The following is an 8,578-nucleotide window of genomic DNA, read 5'->3' on the forward strand; positions in this document are numbered from 1 at the left end:
TGGGAGACTTTAGTGGTAACTAAATTTAGTGTAGTATCCAGTGGCTAAATTTATGTGTCTATTTCCCAACAACTTCCAGTAACCTACCTATAGACATGAAGGAGTCTACTCAGCACAACAAGCAGTACATTTTCACCTGAAAAACCTCAAATGTATATCACAATCAGCTTAATCATAGTCTAGCATGTTTTGATTTTTGCAAGCATTTCAGCTCCTTGTTTTGGAGAAGCAGTGATTTTAGTGATGGTAAGACTGTTTATAACAATGTTAGCAAAATTCCTCAGTCACTATTTAGTCACAAATCTTAAACTTTACATCATATTGGACTGCTTTATTCTATATGCTGCTTTTAAACACTAGAGCAAATTTCCAGACATCTGCTCCTTTTAAACATTAGAGAAAACTGCCAAACAACTATTTCAAATGCCTAACAGTTAACAGAACTTGGTATAACAACTAAGAAAGGCCAATATAATTCCTTCAGTATTCACCTTGAGCTATCAACAACATTTTGTACTGGCTTACAATACACTTTGTATTTCTGTCTTGGAAACAAAACACTAAAGTTATGTTCTATATTTATATTTGGGCTTGTCTTTTCACCTTACTTCAATATGCAATCCAAGAGTCAAGTTACAAAAAAAGTCATATTTTAATACTGCAAAAGAACAATATTTAAGTCAGCAATTCCAAATTACCATAATTTGAGGGTTTAAATTAGGGCCACTTATTGACACACTATGGAAATGCAAAGTATTTCAAATACAAAGGCATCCACAACTTCCCATGTAGCGCAGTGATAGGCCATAAGGGGAGCTGCAAGGCAAGCTGTGCATGAAAGGGCTTGCCCACATGTATGTATGAGAGATACTCTGAAAGTTACCATCTCCTTCCAGGTGTTTGAACTTTTGGGTACTGATAGTCACTGATGCAGCTGGTGATGACTTTCTGGGACTACATAAACATGCCAGGCTAAGTGGACAAAACCTTTTGGTGGCACCCAATGAAGAGGGCTTTCAGCCCTGCGCCCCCTGATATTTATGGCAGTGAGATTCATACTTCTGCCATTGTGCAATCTCTTTTGAAAAAAGGGGGATTATAATGAATGATTGGATCCCCCAATTTTGAATCTGTAGCCAAGGTCAAACTGTTGCTGGGGCCACATGCTGTAGGAGTCAAGTACTGCTGCAGAAGGAGCTATGGTCAGGCACAGGTCTCTGGTTTTTCGCTATTACCAGTAAGGTAGCAAAGAACTATAATGTTAAAGAGTGTTGAACACTGCAGATTGCTGGTGGTGGGTCAAGACCAAGCTTCCATGCTCCATTTTTTTTTCACAGAACTTGACTTGAGCTATAACAGCAGTGGTCACCAGAAATACGACAATGAATCCTAAATGCAATTCATGCTGAGCTGTAGATCATAAAAGCACTGGATGGAATTCAAGAATTGAGCAGCAATCCACTTATGTAGATGAAGAAAGAATAGAACAAAGAAACAGGAAATCTAAGTTGACCTTTCCAGCTGTATATGAGCCGCACCATATGTAAACTGCACTGTGTTCCCTGAAGGAATAAGTAAAAATGCCAATCCTCTGTTTTATTTTTAGATTACAGAGTTGAAGGACACAACCATCTTTACAAAGTGCTCTAGGAAATCTTTTCAGATGATGAGTGAGTAAAAAATATTTCAAATAAATCTATTAAACAGCACCTGTATGGATATTTCTAGCAGCTGTAACTCATCATGATGTCATTTCAAAGCTTCAAAGTTTAGCAGAGTATTTTCTGTCGCACAAAGCTGTCAGGTATCAGGATGAAATCCCAAATTAGGAGGGAAGGAAAGATCTCTAGGAGCAAAATAAGGGGGTGACATTTTCTTTCATCCTCTCTCAACTTGGTACCACTCTTCTCAGTACCCCAATAAATTATGTAAAGGTTTCCCCTTGACATTACGTCTAGTCGTGTATGACTCTGGGGGTGGTCTCATCTCCATTTGTAAGCCAAAGAGCCAGAGTTGTCCATAGATCCCTCCTAGGTCATGTGGCCAGCATGACTGCATGGAGTTCCGTTACCTTTCTGCCAAAGTGGTACCTATTGATCTACTCACACTTGCATGTTTTCAAACTGCTAAGTTGGCAGAAGCTGAGGCTAACAGCAGCTCACCCTGCTCCCCGAACAGCCGACCCTTCAGTCAGCAAGTTCAGCAGCACTGAGATTTAACCCTGGGCTAACTAGGGGCTCTAACGAATTATCAAAATGCAAATTAACTCAAGGCATATCTACTACTTAGTTTCAGGCACATCCTTAACCTTTCTTACTTGCAGGTATGACAGCATATGCATCAAGGGGTTGGGTGGAGCTAATAAAGAATGCTCACTAAACCGTACAAAGAAAAAGGAGGCAATTTTGAGACACCGTGCTAAGATTCCTGAAAATGGAGACCAGAAAAAAGAAGAACTAAAGCGCCACTGGCAAGACTCCTGAGGTTAAAAATGACAGAAAATGCTGATAAGATTTCAGATTAAAAGTGGGGCAGGGGACCATGGTTTGGGCTATTATATATTGCTCTAGGCACAGCTAAACTGGTCCTCCTCATCTAGTAACGAAATATTCATACAAGAGTAACAAAAATAATACAGATGCAAAACTAGATTCTGCATGCAACCCTGAAATATTAAAAATGACCTGAAACAGCTACACAGAGTATTGTCACTCAGCAAAAAAGAAAGCACCAGCAATATCACCCATTGTATAAGTTTGATAAAAATGCTATTTTTCTGAACAACTTGTCTTTTTGTCCTTACATTTTAAAGAATAAACAAGGCTCAAAGTTCTCTGGCATTCATACCACAAGTACTGGCTTAATGGGTTTTAGAAGAGTCTTCCCTAGATAAACAGCTGTTCATATCAGCTGGCTACAGCAACACTTTTTATCGTAACACGCATTACATAACATGGAAAGACCTTTAACACATGCCTGCCCTGTCTGCTTATCACCAATTACAAACACATATTTAAAGGGCTTCGCTAGAGTCCCTCCTCCCTTTGGCTGGCTCTTCCTCACCTTTCTGTCAAATTCTTATGTGGATTTGGCAACCTTCTCTACATGCTCTGCAGCACGGGGGCAAACAAGGACAAGGGCCTACATCAAAATTCATACCTTGTTTTCTCCCCCTTTCCTTTTCTGTAAAGTAGACCCCTTACCAGGTGAAACAGGAACATTATAAATTAGCCCAGCACCTGTCCCTATGACAATCTGTAAAGCTGGAAAGGGGCTACTGCGTAACACAAACAAAGTGCAGAAAGAAAAGTGCTATTTCAACAACAAAGAATCAGCAAAGGGCTATAGCTGCCTACCTTTGTTTCTAGAAAGGGGTTCTACTGAACAGGTTGAGATTAATAGGTGTTGCTCAGCCCATTAATAAACACAACTAAAGGCATAATGGACACAATTGGATGAAGGAGACAGAAAATTCAAATATCTGCAATATTGGGCCTAGGTTAACTTACCACACAAAACTACATTGAGAATAAAAACAAAATAGCAATCATATTTTTACCAGAGACCATGAGGACCATCAAGTCCAATCTCCCAGTATGAAGGAACACTCAATTAAAAAATGCAACAAAAGCAGTCCGCTGAGGATGAGACCACTGGGCAACAGGAATCTGATGCCCTGAGGGGAGAGCCCAAGCTGTCAAGTTGGGAAGACCCCCAAGAAAACCACTCAGAGCTAAATGGAGTTGATTAGCAAAAAAGTGCCATTCAGCCAGTTTGTACCAGTTATTACATTTCAAAGAAAGACACATAAAACTACCTCTGACAATTCCATGCCAGAGAAAACCCTGTGAAATTCATGGGATTGCCATAAATTGGTAGAAGACTTGAACACTTATACAATACCTTATAGTGGGCATTGTTGCTTCTCTCTGCTTTAACGTGGGCCTAAATCCCCCCAAAAGGTACCAGATCTCCTTTGATCTTGGAATCCCAGCAGGGTCAGTATACAGATGGGAAACTGTAAACATATTAGGCACCCTAAGATGCATTTCAGAGGAATGAACTAGGAAAACCATTGCCTGAAAAAATTGTAGGAAATTCAGGTCACTCTTTGGCCCCATTCACACAGCTGAATAAAATCCCACATTTTCTGCTTTGAACTGGAATATATGGCAGTGTGAACTCAGATACTCCACTTCAAAGCAGATATTGTGGGGTTTTCTGCCTTGATATTTTGGGATATATGGCTGTGTGGAAGGGCCCTCAGAAAGATCAGTCGGATGGGAGGCTGCCACAGAAAGCCCTCTGCTGTAGACTTTATTTCAGAGGAAGGAATTGGCAAAAACGCTTCTTGCCTAAGAAAACCCTATGACATGGGGCCATAGGAGGTTGACAGGTGACTTGAAGGCATAGGGCCCTTCCACACAGCCAGAATATCAAGGCAGATAATCCATAATATCTGCCTTGAATTGGGGGGCCCTCTACACAGCTGAATAAAATCCCACATTTTCTGCTTTGAGCTGGAATATATGGCAGTGTGGACTCAGATAACCCAGTTCAAAGCAGATATTGTCGTATTTTCCACATTGATATTCTGGAATATAAGGCTGTGTGGAAGGATCCTGGGTTATCTTAGGGCCCTTCCACACATTCCTATATTCCAGAATATAAAGGCAGGAAATCCCACAATATCTGCTTTGAACTGGGTTATCTGAGTCCATACTTAGATATTGTGGGATTTTCTGCCGAGATGCTCCAGGTGATTTACACTGCAGAAATTACACAGGATAAACACATACATACAAATATTAAAATTAACATGAGTCAAATGCTCCAGTAAAAAGCCAGGTCTTAAGCGCCAGGACAAAACGCCCCAAGTCGCGCATGGCTCTCAAATAGGGAGGCAAGGAATTCCACAAGGCAGGGGCAGAAATAGAGAAGGCCCTGCGTCTGGTGCTTTCCAAGTGCATTTCCCTAGGACCCGGTATATAGAGCAGATTGCATTGGGATGGTCATGGCGACCTCCGATGATGGTAGAAGGAGAGACGGTCTCTAAGATACAATGGACCCTGGCCATATAAAGTTTTAAAGGTCAGGACCAGATTCTTATACAAACCAACTGGGATATAGGGCTGTGTGGAAGGGCCCTGAGTCCACACAGCCAGATATTCCAGTTCAAAGCAGATAATGTGGGATTTTCTGCCTTGATATTCTGGAATATAGGGCTGTGTGGAAGGGGCCTGAGTCCACACTGAGTCCCCTTCAGGGTGAGAAGGGCGGAATATAAGTGTTTTAAATAAATAATTATAATAATAATCCCCGTTCAAAGCAGATAATGTGGAATTTTATTCAGCTGTGTGGAAGGAGCCATAGAATCTGAGAACCCTTCCACACAGCCCTATATCCCAGAATATCAAGGCAGAGAATCCCATTATCTGAGTGTGGACTCAAATAACCCAGTTCAAAGCAGGCATTGTGGGTTATTCTGCCCTGATATTCTGGGATAGAGGGCTGTGTGGAAGGACCCTGGGTCGGAGGAAACCTTACAGGCCATCCAGTCCGACCCCTTGCCATGCAGGAAATGCACAATCAAAACACCCCAGAGAGATGGCCACCCAGTCTCTATTTAAAAGCCTCTAAGGGAGGAGCTTCCACATCTCTGAAGCAGTGAGTCAGGCTGTTGACTAGCTTTGTCATTTCCTTCCCCTGAAACAGAGCCGGCAGCAGCTGGGATTCCTGGGTTCTGGCCCTGCTTGACGTCCAAGTTGAGTCAGGGTGAATGGAGTGCTTTGTGCCCGTCTGCGGCCTTCGTACGGCTAACAAAGGGAGTCCCCCCTTCTCTCTCTCCCCCTCCCTCCCGCTTGTCTGCCTCACCTGGCGGCTGTGAGGGCTCCTCAGGAGGGATGGTTGATTTATGATGGCGGCGGTGGCGGCAGGAGCAGAGCCTGGCTCCTCTTCCCCTCCCTGAGGGAAACACTCACTTCCTTTCTGCAGAGAAGTGAGGCGGCGGGCGTTTGCTGACGACGAAGCCTCTCCCCGACCCAAACCGGTTACAGCCAGCCGGCCGAAGCCGCCACCGATGCTGCTGCTGCTGCCGCCGGGCGGGGAGGGAGGGGATTAAAAAAGGATACCCAATGGGTACCAGAGGGCACGTGACGGGCGCGGCCAATAAGAGGGCCAGGAGGGCGCGAGGGGCATCAAGCGGGGAGGGGGAAGAGGAGGAGGAGGAGGAGGAGGGCGTGGCGTTTCCTAGAAAGCTTGGCCTTGGCAGAGCGGAAGGGGGCGTGGCTTGGAGTCAGGAGGGAGGGGGGAGGGAATCCGAGGGGGCAACACTTGGGCCCTTTCCTTCCACACCACTGTATAAAATCCACATTGAACTGGATTATATGGCAGTGTGGGCTCAGATAGCCCAGTTCAAAGCAGGTATTGTGGATTAATAATACAATACAATAATGCAGTCTAATACTAACACTAAAATATTATTATAATTATATATTTTATATTATACTAGCCCAGTTCAAAGCAGGTATTGTGGATTAATGATACAATATAATACAATACAATAATGCAATCTAATACTAATACTGCTAATAATTATATATTATAATTATATATTTTATATTATACTAGCCCAGTTCAAAGCAGGTATTGTGGATTAATAATACAATACAATAATGCAACATAATACTAATAATTATATATTATAATTATATATTTTATATTATACTAGCCCAGTTCAAAGCAGGTATTGTGGATTAATAATACAATACAATAATGCAACATAATACTAATAATTATATATTATAATTATATATTTTATATTATACTAGCCCAGTTCAAAGCAGGTATTGTGGATTAATAATACAATATAATACAATACAATAATGCAACATAATACTAATAATAATATATTTTATACTAAAATGATCAAGGGTCTGGAGAACAAGCCCTATGAGGAGTGGCTTAAGGAGCTGGGCATGTTTAGCCTGAAGAAGAGAAGGCTGAGAGGAGATATGATTGCTGTTCATTCGTTCAGTCGTCTCCAACTCTTCATGACCTCATGAACCAGCCCACGCCAGAGCTCCCTGTCGGCCGTCACCACCCCCAGCTCCTTCAAGGTCAGTCCAATCACTTCAAGGATGCCATCCATCCATCTTGCCCTTGGTTGGCCCCTCTTCCTTTTACCTTCCACTTTCCCCAGCATAATTGTCTTCTCTAGGCTTTGCTGTCTCCTCATGATGTGGCCAAAGTACTTCAACTTTGTCTCTAGTATCCTTCCCTCCAATGAGCAGTCGGGCTTTATTTCTTGGAGGATGGACTGGTTGGATCTTCTCGCAGTCCAAGGCACTCTCAGAACTTTCCTCCAACACCACAGCTCAAAAGCATCGATCTTCCTTCGCTCAGCCTTCCCTAAGGTCCAGCTCTCACATCCGTAGGTTACTACAGGGAATACCATGGCTTTGACTAGGCAGATCTTTGTTGCCAGTGTGATGTCTCTGCTCTTTACTATTTTATTGAGATTGGACATTGCTCTCCTCCCAAGAAGTAAGCGTCTTCTGATTTCCTGGCCACAGTCTGCATCTGCAGTAATCTTTGCGCCTAGAAATAGTCTGTCACGGCCTCCACATTTTATCCCTCTATTTTCCAGTTGTCAATCATTCTTGTTGACATAATCTTGGGTTTTTTTATGTTTAGCTGCAACCCGGCTTTTGCGCTTTCTTCTTTCACCTTGATTAGAGATATGATAGCCATGTATAAATATGTGAGAGGAAGCCACAGAGAGGAGGGAGCAAGATTGTTTTCTGCTTCCCTGGAGTCTAGGGCGCGAAACAATGGCTTCAAACTACAAGAAAGGAGATTCCATCTGAACATGAGGAAGAACTTCCTGACTGTGAGAGCCGTTCAGCAGTGGAACTCTCTGCCCCGGAGTGTGGTGGAGGCTCCTTCTTTGGAAGCTTTTAAACAGAGGCTGGATGGCCATCTGTCAGGGGTGATTTGAATGCAATATTCCTGCTTCTTGGCAAGGGGTTGGACTGGATGGCCCATGAGGTCTCTTCCAACTCTTTGATTATATGATTCTGATTCTATAATACTAATACTAATATATTATAATTATATATTTTATATTATACTAGCCCAGTTCAAAGCAGGTATTGGGGATTAATAATATAATACAATACAATAATGTAATCTAATACTAATACTAATATATTATAATTATATATTTTATATTATACTAGCCCAGTTCAAAGCAGGTATTGTGGATTAGTAATACAATATACTACAATGCAATAATGCAATATAATACTAATAATAATATAATTATATATGTTATATTATAATAGCCATTCCCTGCACCGTGTTGCTGTGGCCCAGTCTGCGTATATGTGTGTTTGTGTTCGTGTATATGTGTGTGTATATATTTGTGGTTTTGCGCATACATGCTGTGGCCCAATCTGTGTATATGTGTTTTGTGTGTGTATATATGTGTGTTCGTGTATATATGTGGTTTTGCGCATGCGCTGCAATGAATGTTTTGGTTTTTGGCTTTTTAAGTCCCTTCTGCTCTGTTTTTAAT

At 42.1% G+C, this 8,578-nt stretch overlaps 1 protein-coding gene across 2 annotated transcripts in view; it reads right to left on the minus strand.

The window, feature by feature from the left end:
• The window catches only part of GPCPD1 (glycerophosphocholine phosphodiesterase 1), a 46,675-nt gene extending 40,546 nt beyond the window's left edge, over nt 1-6,129 (minus strand). The window contains exon 1 of one of the 2 annotated variants that reach the window (XM_060786150.2): nt 5,875-6,129. The gene's annotated coding sequence lies outside the window, so the exon portion shown is untranslated. The remainder of the gene's footprint in view (nt 1-5,874) is intronic. The other variant, XM_060786141.2, reaches the window with a different exon arrangement.
• Between the last annotated feature and the right edge of the window lie 2,449 nt (nt 6,130-8,578).

Source organism: Anolis sagrei, chromosome 1 (genome assembly GCF_037176765.1).
Source record: "Anolis sagrei isolate rAnoSag1 chromosome 1, rAnoSag1.mat, whole genome shotgun sequence".
NCBI classification, from domain to species: Eukaryota; Metazoa; Chordata; class Lepidosauria; order Squamata; family Dactyloidae; genus Anolis; species Anolis sagrei.